The sequence below is a fragment of the Gavia stellata genome, chromosome 5 (assembly GCF_030936135.1).
Source record: "Gavia stellata isolate bGavSte3 chromosome 5, bGavSte3.hap2, whole genome shotgun sequence".
NCBI classification, from domain to species: domain Eukaryota; kingdom Metazoa; phylum Chordata; class Aves; order Gaviiformes; family Gaviidae; genus Gavia; species Gavia stellata.
This window is the reverse complement of record NC_082598.1, coordinates 52846680-52869779: the sequence shown is the minus strand read 5'-3', so window position 1 is coordinate 52869779 and position 23100 is coordinate 52846680. Positions and strand designations below refer to the sequence as shown.

The following is a 23100-nucleotide window of genomic DNA, read 5'->3' as shown; positions in this document are numbered from 1 at the left end:
CAAAGCTTCCTGAGGGGACAGGTATAAGTCAAGGACAGGAGGACTCTCCGTTTGGTTGCAAGAGACAAAATAGCTGTTGAGACGTCTGTGTTCAGAGGAGCTTTGGAGGCATGGGGACCATACACAGGATTGCTGTCATTGCTGCCTACAGCTGCCTGTTGGGAGAGTATAGAGAAGCTGGAGCCAGACCCAGTGACAGGAAGAGATGCAACTGGGACAAACTGGAACAAAAGCAATTCCAGCTAAACAAAAGGAAAATGAGAGAGGTCAAAGGCTGGAACAGAGAATTTGTGACATCTCCATCCTTGGTGATACTCGCAGGGCCACTGGGCAAAGCCCAGAGCAACCTAACCTAGCTGGACCTGCTTCGAGCAGAGGGCTGGGCTGGAGACCTCCGGAGGTCCTTTCCCACCATAATTACTCCTCTGCGACTGCAAACACAGTCCATACGCTACTTTCTATCATGGCATACAGTGCTTACAGACGTAACTCACTGTATTTCTGGTTCTTGCTGCCCTAGCATCCTGCATTAGGACTTAGGTGAGTATTTTGGCCCAGCTATTCTGGTCTGTCAGGTTAGCAGGAGCAGCAGACAGTCGGCATAAACAGAACCCTTTTGTATAAGTTCTTGTGGAGTAATAGAAGATTAATTTTCAATGCCCAATCCAAACATTTGGCATACGTGTTTTTATATTTAGGAATTACGGTATTATCTACACAAGGCCGTAACAGAACAACATTGTGGGGCTTATTTCTTCCAGCAGCAGCGCTAATGTGTGAGCAGGGCTATTTTCTCTCTTTTATTCTGTCAGCAATAGAGTGAACCATCCAAATGATTGCTCTATTCTCATTAATTAAATGATTCTTCACTTGTCAGTATAATTCCTGATTACACAAGACATCTTTTCAACAATAGGCATTTACATAAAGACACTGAACTTTAGCTTGTTCTTTAACAGAGATTTATTCCTAATTGTATTCCTGCTAATTATTGGCAATTTTCTTTATGGATGTAACAAATAAGTTCAATTATTTAAAGGAAAACATAAAAAAGAAGCAGAAACCAAAAATGGAAAGCTTATAATGAAGCCTTGTAAAACTGCAGCTGAAAACAGATGTTGAGAGATAAAATACATAATAAAGAGAAATTATAAGAGCATGACTATCTAACCAGATTAACTTCATACAGAGAAAAAGGGAGACGCCGCTTCTATTAGACTTAGTATAATACTTGGTTTCTGAATTCACCCGTCTGTGGAACCAGAATAACAATTAACATCTTAAGAAGATTTAACACTACCAACCCGTTCCTAGTTATGAAACTTCCTATTTTTATAACACATTTTCAGAAATGAAAATGGTACTTTTCTTGAAATTCCACGAAAAACAAGACGAGGAAGGGAGGTTTGGCGCAAGGGTGCAGAGCACCTAGGCACTGCCCTGCCTGTGTCTGCCGGGGCTTCCCACACGATGGCACTCTTTCCATAGAAATTCCTGCCTCTGCGGCCGTTCCTGGCGGGTGCCCTTCTACACTCGAATCGGATACCTGTTGGGTGGCAGACACTACAATCAGTTTGAGATTTGATTTTAAAATTTTATAAATGACTAAAATTATAATGTGTTAAGTAAATGCTCTGAATGATAATGATACACTAAATGCTATAATTCCAGCAAGTGCCTCTTCTCCCAAGTCCCCGATTTTTACAACTGAACTTTTCCTCGACAGCCTTGGCTCCTTTGAGCCTGCTGCATTGGCATGGAGTAGTATTGCAGCACATAAGCCAGTAGTAAGAGTGGTGGAAAGTAATAAATAGGGTGCACGAGTTCCTGCTGTTTTGAAATACCATAGTCTTAAACAGCTTACAAAAGAAGCCTATATATTGAAATAATCTGATTTGTCTGAAAAGCATGACCTTTAAAACTTGCTTATAGATAGAGTGTGGGTTTTAATATATTTTTCTCTAGCAGGCAAACTGTTACAGTAACATTTTTCAAGGCAATGACGTAAAGTTATTAAGCCGCACAAAAGAAAATGTCTGCACGCACTTTAACTAATTTGGCCCCGAATTCGCAGTGCCAAGTGTTGTCTAGTTGGTATAAGCACAGAAAACTAAACTGCCTGTGGTTTCCAAATCTGACAGTGATGTGAACAAATCCTACTGAATCAATGGGAATAGGGCTGGATTCAACTCAGTAACTACATACTTTGCTGCTGGCAGTGAAATGTAATTACTCCTGCAAAATACCCACAGATAAAAAAACCCCAGCTTCCTATGATAGCAAGGTGTCACAAATGCTACGGAATTGAGACATCTGTGACAACACTGTTTTTTTGATCTTGTTTTAGTCTTTCTGAATCACCAGTAGCGAGCAAGAGACATGACGGGCCATTTACAATGAGATCAGAAACACCAACGTGTGGTCTGAGCTGTTGAAGGTTACTGAATATCGGCTTCCTGCGCCAGGAACGTGTTATCCAGAGGGATAACTTCACCATCGGCACTGACAAGGAAGAGGAGATGATGAGGTGCTACTCTGGCTCTAGTCTCCAGGATCAGGCTGCTGCAGAGAGGAGGTGTGCAGAACCATGCAACACACACCCACTGCTGCAAGGGGGAGAAAAAATAAATAAATTTAAATAATAATAAAAAAGCTGCTTGTGTACCTCAGTGGGCTGTGCCTTGAGGGCCCCAGTCAAGGTCCCAGCCCTTGCACCTGCTCCTGGGGAGCTCCTGGGTAGCTCGCATGGGTTGCGTTTGGGAGTGCTCAGTGCCTGCACACGGGGCCAGGTGGTTAAAGGAGCTCAAGTAACTTCTCCAGTGGCTAGCCAAGGGTCAAACTCCTTCGGAAAAAGCTCCACGACAGAGCTTTTCTAACAAAAATCTGGTGCCAAGTCTTTGCAGAATTTGGTTCCCCTCTTGTAAAACAAGATATAAAGCTAAGCTGATTTGTGACCATCCTTCAATTATCAAAGTAGACAGGTAGGAAGCCAACAAGAAGCTGTTTTTTTTGTTTCAGTGAAGTGACTGCCTAAATCTTTCTTATTCATGGCAATAACTGGAGTGATACCAACTCCTATTGCATCTCCCTGAGCAGGCTTTAGGTTTTGGCAAAGCAGACCCCCCAATCTCAGCAGCAGAGCAGCTTTCGCAGGTGCCACCTGCAAGGCTGGCTCAGGGCTTCTGTGCCGGAGAGGGATGGCCGCTGCCCAGCCCGGCCTGCTGCCTCCTGCCTGGGGAAGAGGCAGTTCCAGCCATGGGGAGGGAAACAGGGAATAAGGATGGAGACAGGCAAGTAGGATGCTCTTGGGGATTCTTTTCACCTCCTCCCCTGCCAGTGGCACCTCATTGTCTTCCTGAGACCTGATGAGTTTTCATTATTTTGACCTTATCGTGGGGGCCTTGTGATAGATGCACGTTGATGCTCAAAGCCTTTACTTTGATGCTATCTGCTATCTGCAGTGCCAACAAATATTGTCATTCCCCAGCTGCCCAGCAAATCATGTTTGCATCATACCACAGCCATGGACCATTATGAAGCTGCTGAGGATAGTGAAGGATAAATCTGTATTCAACTACAGGAGGGGAATATTGCTGTACTATTTTGTCTTGCACAAATGCACATAATAAAGAGATAAGGAATAGTCAGAAATAAAACTTAGAAGTGTTTAGAAAGCTGGTGGGAAGGTGTTCATCCAGAAATGGCCGCTGGCCAGGCACCAGCTGCACTACCCAGTTAGCCATACCTAGACCTAAGCCTAGAATTAAAAGGGGTGCCAGATCATTGAAAAAATGCAGCCCAGAGGTGAAGGAAATGTGGGAAGGTGTAGGGCAGAAGTAGCTGTCCCAAGGTGAAAGAAAGAGGGGAGCAGTGCCAGTGCCTGCTCCCAAGCGGACTGAGGTGATGCTAGGAGAGCTTGCAAGAGGAGTAAAGCACCTGGAGTCAGAGAGATCACTGCTATTCCAGTCCCTCCTTTGACTACAGGTTTTGATATCTGTGAACAGAAATGCTGGTTTTGAAGAGACTGTTTTCTGTGGTGGTTTTTTTTTTTTTAAGCCAGCATTTTAATGAGCTGCCAATCACAGGCTCCAAGAGAGGAAATTTTTCACGCCAGCCAAATGCAGCTTGGGCTGCCAGATTAGACGAAGCCGTGCTCCCTCTCCACCCATTCCCACCACTTAACCCAGTAAAAGAGTGCCCTTGGGTCCAGCTGCAAAGCCTGTTTTCTGGCAGGGACTCCAAGCAGATTTAAACCCAACTAACTTGTGCCCCATGAGGGTGGGCAGGTGGTCGCCTTCGATCTGGCCTTCAGCAGCGCTCGGCGTCATGCTGCTGTCGCTAGGAAGACAGTACACAAACAAGGATAAGCCTCTCACCTTCTAGATATGATAGATCTAGATAAACTAGACCTGCTGTTCAGCGTTAAGGATTTGCATCTCAAACAATATTAAAAGAGAGAAAGCAGCTGACCTTCTGTTTTGCTCAGCATTAGCTTCAGAAGATGCAGCACTCATGACTTGGGATCCCATAAATTGTCACTTTGTTCAAATTAGTGAACTTCTTTTTACTTAAATCTGTTAAACTTATGTGGACACTCTCTCTCAGATACAGAAGGCTAAACTGAAATGAAACAGCATCTGCAGTAGTAAGAAATGAGATACTAACTATATTTATTATACATGTGTCATGGAATTTTGAAAGGACAGCTTTATTCAAGTTGCATAGTTTTGCTGAATACTAACAATTCAGAAACCTGGATAAAGACAAATCAAGTTATTCAAGATCTTTTGCGTACTTTTAATATAGAAAAAGTTAAGGTGAGCTTAACTGGCCTTTCACCATGCAGATCTTTCTTGCTTAGGAGAAAGCGACAATAAAAGTATTAGTACCTATTTAAAAATCCCATATGACAAGAGGACATCTACAGACAGTTGCGTAAATATCATGAGTTTATTAAGCTCAGTGCAGTTCCGGTAAACACCAAATTAATTCATTATGGTGAGTCATGGTACACCACTGACCTTATTAAAACAAAGACATGTACTTTCAAAGTACGTTGGTTCCTGTGCACTACTCCTATTCCAGTCCTCTTTTAGAAAATTACTTGAAAAATGACAGTTACTAAGCTTTATAAAAAAAATCAGTATTTCATGGCCACATGAACACCTGGGGCCTAATTTTCCTCTTGCTTTCATTACCATAAACCAAAAGTAAGTCCATGCACATGAAGGCAGGGACAGCTCATGGAGTCTGCAGAAGAACAAAGCAGACTTGGACGTGCTCCCTGCAACCAGAACAGCTCTGCACCTCCTCTCCTTGGTTTGCACCGGGAAAGGCTGTCTTGCTAACTGCCATGCTTCGCTTCCAGCATCGTCTCAGAGATCCAAAGATCAGCTGTCATGTTGCACGTGTTGGCTGTGGAATGGAGATAGCACTCCTTCCTAAAAAATTACACTTTCTTCAAACTGTCCCTACAATAATGCTTGTGCAACACCAGGGGCAGTCATAAATGACATTTTGACTATACGAGGAGACAGTATGATTACATACATACATAGAACTTGAGGACTTGAGTAGCAGGTCCCAAACTGCATGTAAGCAAACCAGTAGCTCTTTTCAGAATGGAAATAATTGATGATTTTACACAAAACCAGGAAACCTCAATGTCCAAAGTCAGTGGGAGTTTCATCATTAACTTACAGACAGCACAGACCAACTCAGAGCACACTTGGGATCCCAACCCTTCTGGTTAGGCTGTGACAAAAGCAGCATTTTTCTGCATCACTACAGGACACCTGCGTTAGCCAAAACCAGACAGCTTGGAAAGTGCCCTTTCAGTCACCACATACTTCTTAGAAGTCTTCTGCCCAAAATCTCACCTGACCAAACATTTCCTCCAGTACCACTTGTCAGCTGTCCCCCGCCTGAGAAGCCCTGCGGTTAACAAGCCATGTAAAGAACTGCTCTCCTCCTCAGCAGGAGAAAGCAAACAATTGAAAAAAGTATCTTAGTTTGACTTTGATATTGTTTTTTTCCAAGGGTGAGTTGCAAACGGACACTTACTTGGGTCAATTACTATTTAACCTAGTTCATTCTCAGATTTTTTTTTAAACACAAAGTGATAAATTAAACACCAAAGTTTTCATTAAGAAAACACCAAAATGAAATATTAAAATGTTTGGTTTTGTTTTTAAAAAATATTGTTTTCCTTAGAAGAAATTAGATTATAAAGAATAACTTTAACTAATCTGTTTAGACCATCTGCTGATGTCCTATGAGAAGGATAAACAAACGAGGAGTTCACTGAACCTGACCTGGCACTGAATGAATATGCAAGCCTCATCTTCAGCTATGAAGCAATTACATGAGAAATCAAATTACTAACATGATTAATCTTAAGAGTTGTGGTGATTAGTGAACTTTAATTTTTATATATTGTGTATGTTTATGCTACCTTTAAAAGTCAAGCACTCATTACAGCTATGACAATATGGTCTTTGCTAATATCAAAGTTGGGCTCCAGTGAACTGATAACAGGCAGAATGAAAGCAAGCCAAAAAGACACAAGAGAGTTGAAAAGGAAAAGACAATAAGTCCCACAGATACCCAGAGCATATCTGCAGTCAGAAAGGGAACACCTTGGGTGGTCTTTAAAAATGTCAGCATCATCCTTAAGCACACTGTGATATTTGGGTTATTGGGTGCAGGAAAAAAAAATCTTTCATTTTAATGTAAGAATCTGGGAACTATCATCTTTGCTTGGAATCATGCTTCAGGCAGTGCAGAGCCTCATTCTTATACAAACTACCTACATCCACATTTTGAGAAACAGAAGACACATCAGTTGCATTAAGTCCTGTTAACTGACAAGTCTAGAACAGCTCATTTTTAAAGTAAGAGATCTAGGTGGCACTTGCTTATTTGACATTTGCTATTTACATAAACAAAGATGACAAAATATATAGCTGGTTATTCTCTCAGCTTTTTAAACTGTTTGTCCGGTGCTTTTTTTTAAGGTCTTAAAAAAAGAAAGCCAAAACCTTCAAAATTTTCTTTTACATAGTGTTTAAACGAATGATTTACATAGCTTGATTTAAATATCATCATTTGGATTATAAAGAACCCGAATCAATAGTTTAAAGCTATCTCAAAGGTGAACAGAGCTGTTGATAGAATAGGAGAAGCTAGACAGATAAATACAGAGTCTGAAGATCAAATCACAGTAATATGCTTTCTGTCTGAAATTTGACATTTAAAAATATCTCAAAGGCTTTTATCTCCTAGGTACTTGGCTACAGTAGTGAAAGCTTCCCAGATTCATTCCCATATCCAGGGTTTTAAACATATTGGGGTTTGAAAGCAGTACTTCTGAACAAGAACACTGCACTAACCAAGCTTATAGATTAATGTTATACTGAGGAGAGCCCTCTCCAAACAATACTTTGGACACTGAAAGTGAGAAAGGTTAAGGTATCCCTTAAGATATATTAGTACTTCAAAATTTAATTCATTACTTTGATTTGTTCTCCCAAACAAAAGCGTTTCATAGAAGAACCATTTCTAGCGACACCCCCAAAATACATTCTTTCTTTAAAGCTTTTCTCAAATCGTACCAATGAATATTCTTCAAATACACACAGCAGTATAGAGGCTATCTGGGGAAGCCTAAGGAATTGCCACAATTCTACCTAGGAAATTATAAGAGTTCCTGCCAAATTCACAGGAGGCACTGAAGAGTGAATTTGACCATCCTTAAAAAAAAATAAAGATCTCTTACACTAAATCTTGCCGTTTGAGAAATGCTACTCCTGCTGTCCAGGCTGAACGTGTGCCAAACCACACTTTTGACACAAGCCTGGCCCAAGTTACAAATAGATCTGCCTAAGATGGGTGCCCCAGGAGATACTACCTAGGACACCTCAGCTGGTCTGGGGCTAGCTCTGCCTGCTTTCCCTTCCAAGGGGCGTCAGGTAAGCCTTCCTTAAAGACACAAAATCATAAATTTCTCTACCTTGATGAGCATTCAGATCTTTTAACCTCCCCAGGGTGTAGAAAGAAACGATGAAAGGTGAAGTAGTACAACTTTGCAAGCAAAGAAGCTGCCTGACTGCTGTGCTACACTCAATCTCTGTGCAGCCCTAACCGATGCGTTACTGCTGCCTTTTGTAACCGTGTTGCTCTTACGTATGGGGAGAGAAGTTAGGAATTGGTCTAGTCCCTCTTCTTCAGAATTAGTGATTACCTTCAGTAACGCATCAGTGTGCCAGACTGCTGACCCTGTGTATGCAGGTTTTGTGCCGATGGGAGACAGGACAGCTTACTGTCAGAATTTGAAGACAGACCATCTTTCAATGCAGTTGCAGGACTACCAGCGATACAGATTGGTGAAGAAGCCCGGCACAGAAATCCTGCTAGCTACTGGGGGTTACCAAAGTTAATAATTGATGGTTTATTGCCCACCTTCCACTGCAGTATGCATCCTGAGGGGCTGCAGTCTATTTTGCATGATAGGCATCAGGGCTTTAAGCAGCAGAGTGTTTACTGGCGAATCACACTACAGGAGATTTACAGAGAAGTGCATTGATAAGAACTGAGTGCCATTCAATCCGGATAACAATCTGTGGGAGGATGGAGTGTTTATTCTGTTAATAAAGGCATCTCCCTGGTAATGCTGCATTTTTTCAAGAGCTTCAGCCAGCTAGCTTGGCTGTATTCTTGTCTCCCAACCTTTGCCTAATCAGGTCCTCTGGTCCCTTCCGCATTGCAATAAGCGAGGGCTGAACCTGTTCACCTGCGTGATGGTATTTTTTTTGGCCTCTGAGGGTTTGTGCTTTGGAACAAGGCAGCGCAATCCAGACCTACCATTACTTTCACTGCTGGAGGAAACAGAGCAGAAGGAATTGGCAGGAGGATCTGAAACTTTGCATTTCACCTCATACCTTTTTTCCTCAAATCTAGGCCCATATTATTCACGCGAACTTGAGGGATGCCTGTTCCATGCAAAACAAGTTTGTTAGGCAAAATATACACAGAGCAAAGCCCTAGCATACCTAAGTTTTCTGTCAGAAATTTCAGCCCAGGCAGAAGCAGGAGGAAATAACTACTTTTCCTTGCAAGTCATCCATCCAGGTCAGAACTGAGACTTTTCCATAGAGTAAGAAGAGTAAATAAGACAGTAAGTAGACTAAGAGTAAGATCTTGCCACCCACAAGAACATTCCCTTCTTATGCCCTATATTTCTAATATTTCATACTGGAGTGTCCAATGATTGCATTCAACAGCAAATGTATATAAGCATATGTTGGGAATAATGTAAACAGGAAAAGTTTCAAGGAGTAACCTCAATCTTGATTTTTAAATTGAACGTTTAAAAAGTAAAAATAAAATCAGCTTCCTGACAGAGCCATATACAGGCTGATTTTTTTTTAAACTCCTGAATGACTTTAAAGCATTTGACATTTTGTAACAAAATTTAATGATTTTCATGAAGAATTCTGCCTTCTTGCACTGTGTATCTTGGTTATCAAAGTCCACATGGCTAAACTAAGCCATTTTCTTACATTCTATTCTTAAAAGTAAGCAACACAATTTCAGTATTTAGTTCTTCAGTCTTAGAGCCCCTAATTGTTTCTCCGTGTTTGGGAGGTTTCTGTGCTTTTAGAGAGGTTCCCCCCCCCCCCCCCCCCCCCCGGCCCCTCTTCCCAGTCTATTGATAACTGACCTGAAGATCATGTTCCATTCAGCTCAGGAGAATAGGAGACATATGAAAGACAAGCTTGCATAGCAATGACAGCACATGTCATTTGTATCCTAAATGTGTTTTACAGCTTAAACAACCAAATCTGCAATTACAGAGATGCCTTGAAGCAAAAGTCTTTCATAGTCAGCCAGACCGGACAATGGGCACACTTACCCTCCCGTTACTGTACCTACTGTCACTTCTTTTACAAAATTAATAATCCCACTTGCAGTTATGCAATTTCTACCATCCAAATCTCAGAGGAGGAACCTTGGGAGCACTCACTGAACCTTTCCCTCTTTCTCCCTCTCTGGACAGCACAGCCCAGGGAGCAGCTTCCCGCAGGGGCCGCTGGGCTGGGCTTGCTCATGCTCTCGTTACACCATGCCACAGCAGACTGGCGTGGTTCACTACTACTGACAGAAAGCAATGCCAGGGTTTGCCGCGTAACATTATACAAAACGTATCCCATCGTTTTCCTGTGCTTTGTGCCAGATAAACTGGGGCCGAAAGAAATAAGCCCAGAAATAAAACACAAGGCGCTCCCAGGTGCTATTCTACCCACACCCCTCTGCAGAATGCCAATGGCTTAGTAGGGAATTTAACAATTTTATAGCATAGGTTAAAACCAAGTGACTTGGCACTGAGATTCAATTTGGATAAGCTGGTGAGTCTGCTCAGACAATCTGTGCATATCTTTTTCAAGATCAAGGGCATGAGGTCAAATTCTGCAGCTTCTTTTTGATAGCATAGAGAAGCGAGCTCCTTCTTTCTGCTGGTAGAGGCAGCTCCGAGAGCCAGACGAGGGCTCCTGTTGCTGTATGTTGGTCAGCTCAGAGCACGCGGCAGGCTTGATGACGACCAGGTCTCAGAGGTTCTCCCTAGCAAGATCCACTGTGGTCAAAAGTAGAGTTTGAAGGAGAGACATAAGAGAAACGGAGCCATATAAAAAAAATAAAGTCTCCCAAGTTTAGAGGAAGAATCAAGACTATCCCGACTCCTCTTGAAAAGCTGTCTGGCAGAAGAGATGGGAGCATGAATGGCGGGATATTCCCAACCCTAATTTCGTAATTTCAGAAAGTAGAAGTTTATTTGCGAGAGGGCAAAGGAGGATATTAACAGGTTCTTATTTTTACCCTGCAAGTTCACCTTTCTTTGCCTCTGCGTCAGACTGAAAATTCCACCGAATGGCCCTGTCGCCATGCTGCAAATTCACAGCTGCAGAAGATGATGCACAGTAAATCACTGTCCTCTGACTGAGAGCTGCCATAAATAATGCCACAGGAGTTCTCCCCCTGCAACCAGCAGCTGCCTGCAACTGCTGGGAGCAGAGCTGTAATGCAGCACCCAGGTAGGGAATGGAGAGAAGTTAAAACAGAACAGTCAGAAAAATAAGATCCTGGCATTTATCACCACATTAACTTGTAAGCCTTTCAAAATATTTGTCTCTTCTCTCCCACAGGAGAATTTCTATAAGCAAGTTGTCATAACTTCAGACAAATTTCAGGAAAGTGCTATGTTAATTTTCTAGAAGTGCCTAACCTTAAAAGTATTTTCATTAACAGCAAGTGTTATCACTCTGCTTTTATAGAGGAGAAAGTTGAGGCAGAGACCATGAAGTACGCACGGCAAGATCAAACCTCAGGTGAGTGGTAGAAGCAGTGGCTGAACCCAGTCCCTACTCTCTCTGTTCCCTTTTGCAGTGGGTATATTTATTTTTTTCCTAAAAGAAGGGGGGGGGGGAAAGAGAAGACAGGGACAAAGAGAAGTTTGGCAGGCTACATGACAGGTGGAAAAGGCAGAAGACGTGAAAGTGTATTAGCCATGACTTCCCGAGCAAGCAGTTGGCTGACTCTGTTGCTCAGCCTCTACATCGATGACGGCTTTTGAAGGCTTGTGCTGCAGCCTCTCTCTTGCTGGTTGTAGGCATTTCCCGAGCATGGGCACAGCCTCAGGGTTACCAGCGGGGCTGAGCTCCAGGGAGGTTCAGCCCCGAGGGGAACCCCAAGGCGATAGGCTGCAGGGGAGCTGGAAGGGACATGGCCCTCACGGCAGCCGGGCAGCACTGCAGCCCCTCTCCAGCTCTGGAGGGATTAGAGCAGCACCAATGGCTGAGGACATAAGGGGGTGATGGAAGAAGGGACTGAGACCCTTCTCTACATTCCCAGTAAAGCTGTATTGTTTCCCAGCCCTTTACAGCACCACTTGGCACCTTGAAGCCCTGCACCATTCACACCTTGAATAACATACTGTCCTTAACTACAATTTCTTCACCTAATTTGTGTCAGACCTCACAAATACCTGGTGACAAGCTCCAGGGGATACTTCTCTCCCTGGGAGCACCTGACTGAAGAGAGATCAAGGATATGTATTGCAGTACATCTCACGGACACTACCTGCAGCTGTGGGTAAACAGCTAAAACCCTAAAGTAATCTCAGATTCGTTCCTCTCATGCTTGGCAAAAAGCAGGAATGGGGGCTTTTTGCAGTGCACTCATGCTGCTCTAAGATTCGTGTAACTATGATCAACTATATAAAAAAATTTTAATTGGGATTTTGCTAATCACCAAGCATCTGGCTAAAGTTTCTCTTGAATATTTTTCTAGCCAGCACAGAGGGAAAGTGGATTTGCCAGAGTTCTGTAAATACCCTTTTTCAATAAAGATATACCCAACCTCTGCGAATTGGTTAAAAAAGAAAAAAAAAAGACTCCAGGAACATTCAGTAATGGCTGTGATTGACTGTGGAGATAGTGATGCTAGAGGGAGCTTTTCATGGAGATTGCTATATGCATATTTAGGGCTGAGCAGATTCCAATGATTTTTTTTTTTTTTGATTAGACTAGTTTCTAATTCTGATTTCAACTATAAACTAAGAAGATTTTATTTTTCCTTCCAATCCTCCCTTTTTGGTTGGGCTTCAGGTCAAATTGGATATATTGGCCAAATTTCTCAGAGAGAAAGGTATACATGCAGAATACAGGCAAACTGGGCTCCTGCCTGTTTGCCCAATTCAAAGCAAAGGCTGGAAGCCAGATTTCCTTTATAATAGGATTATCAGGGAGAGAAGAGAAGTCATGCCAGTGATAAGAGACTCCTGCCCCTGCAAGTAAATCTCTAGTTTAGGAAGCTACTGCAGGGTGCAGGAAAATCAGATATAGGAACCTGTCTGCATTAAGGAAAACTGTAAGTCTCTGGAAAAAACAGATACTGAAGCTTAGGTTTCTCCTTATTTTTCCCCCCTCTGAATCAGAATTTTTGCTTTCCAGCCAGCTCTTCCAAAAACTGGAATTAAATTCCCAGCACAGCATTGCTCTGCTGGTGAGGACCACCTCCAGCTGTATTGCTGTGGGACCGGAGCCTGCACTAGCCACTCATCACCCTCTCTGGCACAGGGAAGACATGGATGCAAAAAGGCAAAGCTCACCCATACTGCCTGCTCAAGAAAAGCTCTTTATACTGGTATAGAAAGATTACAGAGGGCTGGCAGCAGCACTGACTACTTTTCAGAAGTCAGAGCAAACCCTCTGCCTCCCGACACCTACCTTCTCTCCATTCCCATCTCTTACGATGAGCAGAGCGCTGGAGCCAGAGAGATCCCAACCAGCAACCCACTGAACACAAGGCCACACCTGCACTGTGGGAATGGATCACCACCTGTTGCCCAAGGAGCCTGTAGTCACAGGCTGTGTCTTTTTATTGTGCAATTCCACTTACAGGTGAATGGGATCAAAGAAAATGGAAGCAGCAGCAGAGATTTTCCCCTTGCTGGAAACAGAAGCCAGCAACTAGCGTAACAGGGGTGGGAGGCGTATTTTGTTTTAGTACTACTGCTAGCAGAGGGGAAGGTCAGGCCAGGCAGCCCAGCACAGAAAGCTTTTGCAAGCAAAAAGATACTTATACTAGCTTATTATCTTCTTACACCCATTTTACTTTAGAGCAGTAATACTGACAAAACGGTTGGTTCTTGTTCACATCTACAAGAGATGTCAGGTTTTACTTCTTTTCCTGATAGATAAGCTCCTTAAGGCTGTGCACATATTTGCAAATTGAATTAAAATTTAACATGACACACTATGGATTTTTAAACTTATTTTTAGTGCAAGCTTTGAGTTCAACCAGTTTTCACGTGAAACTCTTTAGAGTTAAGAATGAAGTTCAGAGTTACTGCTTCCTTTTTGTTTCTTTTTCTTCAATAAATAAAGCAAAGAATAAATCCCATGTGAAGACACACCAGCTGATGAGGGGATTCAGTAGAAAAAGAGATTCACATTAGATTTTAAAATAATTTTTGGGACACACTATATTTTCAGGTTTCTCTTTTGTAATTTTTGTTCAAAGGGCATGAACCTGTTTTGCATTTGGCACTATTACCTGTCTTCCCAGTCCTGTGCATGGCTCCAGGGCTAGGAAGAGACTTTACTGGGTAAGTGGCCACATTATAGTGGCTTCTGGGATGCTTCAGCCTTGTTTCCCTGCTTAGATTTTGAAGTCAGGGGAAGGAGGTCTCTGCTTGCAAGGGAGAGATTTAAGATCACAGGGTTGCTTGAAGTCTTATGTCCAGAAAATGCATGGAAAAAGTTCTTTACTGAGAGAGTGGTGAAACATTGGAACAGGCTGCCCAGGGAGGTGGTAGAGTCACCCTCCCTGGAGGTATTCAAGGAGCGTGTGGATGTGGCATTGTGGGATGTAGCTTGATGGACATGGTGCTGTGTGGTGTTGGGTGGGTTGTGGCTTGTTGTTGTTGTTGTGTGGCGTGGGTTTTGTGGGGGTTTTTTTTGTGGTTTTTTTTTGGTGTGTTTTTTTTTTTTTTTTTTCCCCCAGGTTGGACTCGATGATCTTACAGGTCTTTTCCAACCGTACTGATTCTGTGATTCTGTGAGAAACCTCCATGCTCCTTGGACGCTGATCCTTTGCATTGGCAGCATTTCCAACTCTCGTAATAGAGCCTTTTCCCTAAACTACATGCTGAGAAAGGCCAGTGAAAATTTCAGGTTTGCATTTCGTTAGCTGTTTACTGCTTGCAGTCTGCCTTGCTACGGGGGAGAACCGCCACAGTGTCATCCCAAGATGCTTAAAAAACAGAAAGTAAAATGGAAGATGTAGTTCCTTTACTTTAAATGTATCCCTTTTGAAAAACTAGTATCTCTTTTCTGGGGCTCTGATTCACAACTTTGGGTTGTGCAGTGCTTCACTATTTCTCTTCAGCCTGCAAACGAGGGGATGCAATATACTCCTATTTATCTCGTAATATTAGTTGACTTCTGCTTTATAGATCACAGATTAAAAAGAAGGCAAAATAGGTCACACGCAAAGCCAAGAAAAATTAGAGGATAAAGGGTTATGAGCTGAGGCTGAGCCAAGCAATCACACATTTAGGAAAGAGAGGAGGAGAAAGGACATGAGCAGAGACTGTAAATACCTGACAGGTAGCAGTGCAGCCAACGGGAGGTGGTTAGGCTGGTAGAGATAATTGGGTAGCTGAAGCTGAGACAGGACACTTAACCAAGGCTACCTCCAAAAGAGGAAGGAAATCCTGGTGGGGGACAGGGACCTGCGGCACTAACCCTGGCAAACAACCCTCTTCGCTGCAGGGAGATGCCCCAGGCGGGGAGGGTCAGCGCACTAAGGAGACATGGTGCTGGTAGAGTCAATGGCAAATCTCTCCCTAACCAGGGCCCACGGCCCCATGGGCATTTAGTGCCTAATTCTCTGTCAAGGAGATTTTTGACCTTCTGTGCCTTGTTGGAGCTGCTGTCTGCAACTAAAGGGGATGAGGGTCGTCAAGCTGATTGACCTCATTCAGTTGGAGAGGGACCCATGACAACATGGGTAAGTAGCCAAGGAAAGTAAACAGGCTGATTTTATAGTCTCCCTGCCTTCTATCTCAGTAAATCACATACATATGAGGTCTTTTATGACAGTCTGATAAAAACCAGAGTTACCTAGTAAGTGGCACCAGAGGGATAGGTGTTCGTGTGCTCTGTAGAGACACGGAAAAATGGCACAAAGCTTGTTACACCGTGGGGTCTTAATGTAATGAATTTAATTTCTTTTCATACTGACACGCAGTTTATAGCATAGGTACATTATCTCCCAAGCTGAGAATTTCAGGCAACGTTTTCCAAAGCAGCTAAATAACATCAGCATCTCAGGATTTTGCAAAAATAGACCATAGGTTTGGGCAATTTTACCTTTCTGCCACATTCTAAACACCGGTAGTAAAGGTCCACACAGTCCATCTCTAACCACCAGGACAAGCCCTGCCCATCGCTGAATCCCTGTTGAATTTTCCCTTATATGACTGCGTCTTAGACATGACTATATTCATGACCATATTCTGACTCTATCTTGTATATCACTATATTACAGCAATATTCCGGTGGAGTGCCAGCAGGTTTGGGGAACGCCAGCACCTCAAAAGGGGTGCAACTAGATCACAAGGAGCACATGTTCCAACATTTTCTTATGTGCAGATGCTGTTCGAAGAGAGATGAACATTTCTTGCACTACCGCTTTTTGCTTTAGTACAATACAAAATCTCAGTGTGGGCATTGAGACCACCAGACACATGCAGGTGGCTGCGTTAGAGCAGGGCAGCAGGCAAATTCCATCATCTTTATAGAGAATGCAATACCACACATGACAGTCAAGCAGCAAAGCTATTTTTCCTCTTTTAATTACTTACAACAGCACTTCTTAACCTGTACAGCACGGTCCCCCTCCCCATCCTGCCCAGTTGAAATGCTACGAACAGCAAATGAGGTGTGAAGCTCCCACCTCACCTCAGGAGCCATCAAGTATGATAAGGTACAAAAAGCTCTTAATTAGGCTACCATGGTTTAGAAGAGCTATTTATATGGAAGCATGCATGAAGCTTTTGAGAGGCACTGAGAGAGGTCCCTGTCTCATAGTGCTTGTACCTGAGCTCCAGGTCATTACTGACCTTGACAGAAAACACAAGATGACTCCCCAGTTCCCTCTTGGTTACAAGAGGCAGGTGGGAAGAGCAGCCATATGAAGCTGTACTTACAGTGTCAGATTTTCCTCCAACATACAGTACCCACCATGCAGAGATAAAAGTGATGCAGCCATAGCTATGTCACTCAGCTTGATGCCTTTATGGTTTGCATCTGATAAGACACTGGTTCAGAAAAGGTCTCCAACACAGCCACTTCATTAAGAATGGAGACCACGGCCTTTCAAACATGGAGTCTTTCTTATTCACTAGATTATTATCTGTTCCCACTGGGCTAAGTTAAGCAAAAACACTCCTCAGCTGACTCATTTCAGCAGCCAGCAGTTGCTTAGTTTTTCTTATTAGCACCTTTAAAAGATTTCCCAACATGCTTAATTTCAAAAACTGAATAGTTGAAAAGAAAAAAACTATCAAGAAAAATAAGATAAAAAACAACTATAGAAAAAATCGTTATCTTAATTACAGAGCAGCTTTCTCCTCTAATGGGAAGGTAATTATTTCACAAGACAGCATTGCTCTAATGGAGGATGCACTTTAAATAGGACCTCGGTTTGCACGCTGCCCTGAACTTCCAACCCCTCACAACTTGCATTTACTGCATTTCAGAATTGTACTAGTGGATAAAAAACACCCATTTTCTTCCCAGGTTTGCAGATTCATTTTGTAGAGCTCCCCTGCTACAGAACTAAATATCCCATGATATTGAACAATGTAAATCAATACCAATGGACATTTTGCTCAGTGGGTTTTTGCTTGGTTGTGGGTTTTTTTTTGCCACGGCAGGCATTGCTCTCTCTTCTCTGCACATACAACAGACAAACTTGCAGAGGTGGAAAACGTGATCCTCTGTCTTCTGTCCCCTATGTGGCTGTTGGTCTGCTAGGTGATTCCAGGAACCTGTAGCTGAGCCCAAAAGGGGTTGTTCATCCCCAAGGAAGTATTACCTGCACCCACTCATCCTTCTGAGATTTGGTGCCTCAGCCGCAAGCTGAGGGAGTGCCCTGGAGCCCAAGCTCCTGGTTTGCAATTGAAAACGGTGCCATCGCTCTGCCCTGAGGTGGCAGACTCTGCATCACTGGCTGCTTTTGTCCCTGGTCCTACCCCCTATGGTCCTATTATTCTGTCCATCTCCAAGGTAAAGCCGAATGTGGTGGAGTACTGTGGATGCCTACTCCACAAGAGACTGCTGAAATAGAGTTATTGACAAATAACCTTTTTGTTCCGTGATCGCTCTTCTGTCTTCTTGCCTCCAGCAAAACAGAAAAAAAAAAAAAAAAGAAAGTAAAACCCACAACCCTCCTTGATGTAGGTAAGTATCCCTTTGCTAATACTGGGTATTGCACTGCACTATCCGGTTGGGAACCGATCTTGATGTTAATTCCGAAAAATCACATCAGCTGAAATCACATCACTTCGAACAAATTTGTCGCTTTGCATGTTTGGAAATTCATTAAGGGCATCCTAACATGCTGGATGCTCAAGTGGCTCTGGCCAAGAAGATCTGTAGCAGATTCTGAAGATATAGCACTATTTTACACAGCTTGTATCCTTAAAAGAAACAGCATTAAAAGCATTTATCTGCTACATTTTTTCCTGCAATGTTGTAAATACTCAATTAAATTCTCTAATAGGGTTATCATTTAGAGGGGAATATAGAACCTGTCCTTTTCAGACCTTGCACAAAAGCATGCTTCTCCTGGGTGGGAGCAAAGACTTGGAGAGCATCAAGCTAACTCTGAGACTTAAGGCTATCTCATAAGACTTACAGAGGACATACAGGACGGAAGATTCATGCAAGCCTTAAGCTGAAGTCTTTACGTGGGAGGTCCATCTGATCAACAGTTGCTCCTGAAAGGTTCAAAAGCAGTTTATAAAAGAGGTATACTCTTTCTTTTATAAAGACTGAAATGCACAACCATAGCTTTGAGGAACCTATTGTCAGTGGGGTAAGGAAACTCAAGTTCGTGATTACACTGAGAAGACGCGACAGCTACGAGGACTCCTGAAGAACACTGAAGTGACTTAAAAATAGGAAGCTACTTGAAGATTCATAGCACTCCATAGGTTGGAAAAGATGTTTTGTTGCCACTAGCTCACTCTGGTAATCAACATCACCACAAAGCTGTCTGCTTCACTCAGATGTCCTTTAGCTGGCAGAAAACACATTCTGTCTGCTTGCTTGGATGTAGGTGGGACAGGAAAGAACACCAGTGCTAAAGGGGAGAGCCACAGCTTCCCAATAGTATCTGTAATATCCCAAACAGGAAGTTGGAGGTGTTGTATGATGTTACTCCTCCTTGCAGCTGGAAAGTATTTCTTATTTCACAGAATCACAGAATCACTAAGGTTGGAAAAGACCTGTAAGATCACCAAGTCCAACCATCAACCAACAAACACCACCATGCTCATTAAACCATGTCCCACAATACCTCGTCCACACATTCCTTGAACACCTCCAGGGATGGTGACTCCACCACTTCCCTGGGCAGTTTATTCCAGTGTCTCACCACTCTCTCTCAGTAAAGAAATTTTTCCTAATATCCAGTCTAAACCTCCCCTGGTGCAACTTGAGGCCATTTCCTCTTGTCCTGTCACTTGTCACTTGGGAGAAGAGACCAACACCCACCTCTCTGCAACCCTCTTTCAGGTAATTGTAGAGAGCGATGAGGTCTCCTGTCAGCCTCTTTTCCTGCAGACTGAACAACCCCAGTTCCCTCAGCCGCTCCTCATCAGACTTGTGCTCCAGACCCCTCACCAGCTTCATCACCCTTCTCTGGACACGCTCCAGCACCTCAATGTCCTTCTTGTAGTGAGGGGCCCAAAACTGAACACAGCATTCGAGGTGCGGCCTCACCAGTGCCGAGTACAGGGGCACGATCACCTCCCTGCTCCTGCTGCCCACACTGTTTCTGATACAGGCCAGGATGCCGGTGGCCTTCTTGGCCACCTGGGCACACTGCTGGCTCATCTTCAGCTGGCTGTCGACCAACACCCCCAGGTCCTTTTCTGCGGGGCAGCTTTCCAGCCACTCGTCCCCAAGCCTGTAGCGTTGCATGGGGTTGTTGTGACCAAAGTGCAGGACCCGGGAAAGTGCAGGACCCTATTTGCCCCAATAGCTCCTGAAAACTGCCTGTCAAAGTGGAGAGAGGGCTGAAGCACAGATCTGATCTTCTGGGGGTAATGCCAGTGGGAGGATGCTGTACGGATGGTCCAAACACTGGTGCCAGAAGTGTTCTTGAAGCTTTTGAAAGGGTCATTGTAGATTGCCACAGGGAGCAACTGAATTTTGAAGGAGGACAAAAATATATTTCCCAGCAGGCTTGTAGTCAGGCTTAGTAATCCACACTACTACACCTTTCGTAAATATCCAAGGAACCAGGCTGAAGTATACCCCCTGGTGCGCCACTAGAAGAAGAAAGGATCATTGGATTTGGTCATGAAGGTGACCAGACTTATAATCAAAAATGCTGCCCAAAGAACAGCGGGACTCATGGAAACATACTGGCAGCTTTCAGACTTGTGGAAGATCTGAAGTAGGGTCACCTAGCTCACAAAAGCATTTCCCACCTGGCACACATGAGAGGCGCAGCAATGGCGCTGTCACGGGCAGAGATCCCATACCAGAATCTCAAGCCACTCACCTCTGGCAGACCTTCAGAGATAACAGAAACAGGATTTCCACCTTCATCAGGGATAGACACAATTTCAGGCATGGTGCTGTGTAGAGAAAGTGCAGCTCCTGAACCGAACAGGAAGAGTTAGGCCAAAAGGTATTTTTCCACTCAATTTTCATGAATTAGGTTTTTCCCTCAGTGCTCCACTTCGAGTTCACAAGATAAGTTATGATAAGGACATTTCCTCTACTGTCAAGAATGCCTCACCCACCATGGACCCATTCTTGATATGGACAAACCATAATAAGATTTCTTTCCAATACTAAGCACTGTTTGGGAAAGTAGTTGCAATTCTCTTAATTTATCTATGTAAAAAAAAATAAATTCATCTACCTGCTCAACATCTGTTCAGGATTCTTTTTGGTAAAAGCTATATATAGTGCAACATAAATAGGAAATCTAAACATTCTGTGCAAATATCAAGACACATTCTAAATATTATGATCCTACACAATGCACAGTGTCAAAAGTGACAATGAAGGTAGGATTTACTGGTCACAGTCCAAATACATAAGCCACCATTAATTCAAGTGCTGCCAGTAGCTGATCTACTTTGTGCAGAAAAATTACACTCAAATGTGAATCAAAATTTGAGCTATGCAAGCTGAGCTTTCAAAAAAATACTTGAAAATATAGTGCTGCAATGGTAAAACAAAAACTAGAAACTTTATTTTCAGCACCCAGCTTGGCATATATAATTACTCATTTCTGAGAGGGCAGTTTGGCTCAATTTTTGATAATTTTAATGCAATATTTTATTCATCATGGTGACTTGTGGAACATCAATTAAAACGGAAATGCTCATACTTGCAATTCCTGTTTTTGTTCAAATAGAACTGCTTGTACTTGTGATTCCCGTTTTTGCTCATGCACTTGCAGTCATGGCTTTCTTGCAACAGTTTTTCCCAGGGATAAGTGTAATATTTCTGAACATTACCATCCGTAGAAGATCTGGCTCTGTATTAAAGATTCAGAAGTAATAGCCAAGCAATACAGATTCAGTTCTTTACCTGGGAACAGCCACCCTGTGCTATCTTATAGGAGGGCCTGACTCGCAACTTCAACAACTTGCAACTTGGAGACAAAATAACGCAAAGTTCAAATCGATCTTTTATTCTGAGCTGCCAGGAAAAAATAAATTTCCTCTGCAAAAATGTAATGACTTTCAGAGTTTCTACGTCCTCATTCAAATACAATGAATAACCAGTAGGCTATATCTACTCTCCTGTCTTGATCCATAAATATCATTATGGAAAGTGTTTCTGCAAAAGAACTTTGTCTAAGGGATGCTGCAAAGCTTGACTCTCAATTCTAGAAATCCGGGTTCAAACCTTGGAAATTAACATTAGGTCTGTATAATGTTGACATAAATTACTTCCTTCCTTTCTGTACTAGAATACCTTAAAAACATATATCTCCAAAACTGAGAAGACAGTCTCTTAAATCATGAATCAAGTCCAGACATTCTTCCTTTAGGCAAAAATCTAAGTTTTGACAATAAGCAATGCTGATTTTAGAAAGTAAAATATGCCATCAAACTTTAAGGCTATTGAGGCTAGAAAGGATCATCATCACAGCATGGTCTCCTGCAGAAGAGAGAGAGGGAGAGTGAGACAATTCTGCCCACAGCTCCCACTGCAAGCCCAGCTGGTGCTAGAACGAAGGCACATCTTTCTGAAAGATAAGATTTAAAATCTCTAAATAATAGAAAATCTTTCATGCCTCCCCTCCCTGCCCATGGAATTGTTCCAAAACTTAATTACCATTGTTCAAAAGAAAAACACAAACCAAACAAAAACAAACCTCAAGCTTTGACTCACGACTGAGTTCATCTGGCTTCAATTTCCAACCTTTAGACTGTGCTATGCTTTTCTAGATTAGAGTAGTCTGTTATAAAAATTTTCTTCCCACGTAATCACACTATAATCACACCACAATTGATCATCTTTTCTCTCTCATTTTGATAAGCTGAATAGCTTGAGCTTCTAACATCTTTGGTGATAAGTCATGTTTCTCAGATTCCAGACTGCTTTTATAGCTCTGAATTTTTATGATTTATCTGTACCAGAAATGAACTTAGCATTAATGACCAATAAAAATCTCACCAGCGTTGCATACAGAAAAAAGAAGTCCTCTTTGCCTGCTCAGTAGCATCCAACTTGCATATTCAATTCCCATTATTTCTCCTTAGGACTCTCCAAATAATTAATTTTAGGGGCTGTTTACAACAGAAAAAGGTAATTTCATTTCTAACAAAATATTTCATCTGGCCTAGAGTAAAATGCTTTGTTTCAGACTCAAGCGTTTAAGAACTTTCATTTTTTAAAGTGAAATGAAAGGCAACTAGATATAAAATTAATTTTGAATAGAAAAAATGTTATTAACATTTTTATGTTGATATTTAACATTCATTTTTGGGCCCAATTTCTGAAAGAGAAAGAAATCTATGTCACCATCCCAGCATATTTTGTCTCTTCTTGCCTTCTTTTCCTTCCTGAAATCATCTCAACAATTTCACAATTTCTACGAGGGCTAATTTGGGTTAAGGCAAACTGCAAAACCAAGACACAATGTCTATAAAGCTCTTGTTTCCATGCAATTTATTCCACGTCAGAGTGAGCCAAATTAAGTAAGAACACGGTACTCATCTTTCTGACAAATAATCTTTATGCGCACAGTTATTTAGATGAAGGAGGTTTGTAAGAACCG

At 42.5% G+C, this 23100-nt stretch overlaps 1 protein-coding gene across 2 annotated transcripts in view; it reads right to left on the bottom strand.

Annotated features, from left to right (window-relative positions):
• Window positions 1–23100, bottom strand: part of GRID2 (glutamate ionotropic receptor delta type subunit 2) — a 734268-nt gene that overhangs the window by 6404 nt on the left and 704764 nt on the right. The window lies entirely within an intron of this gene.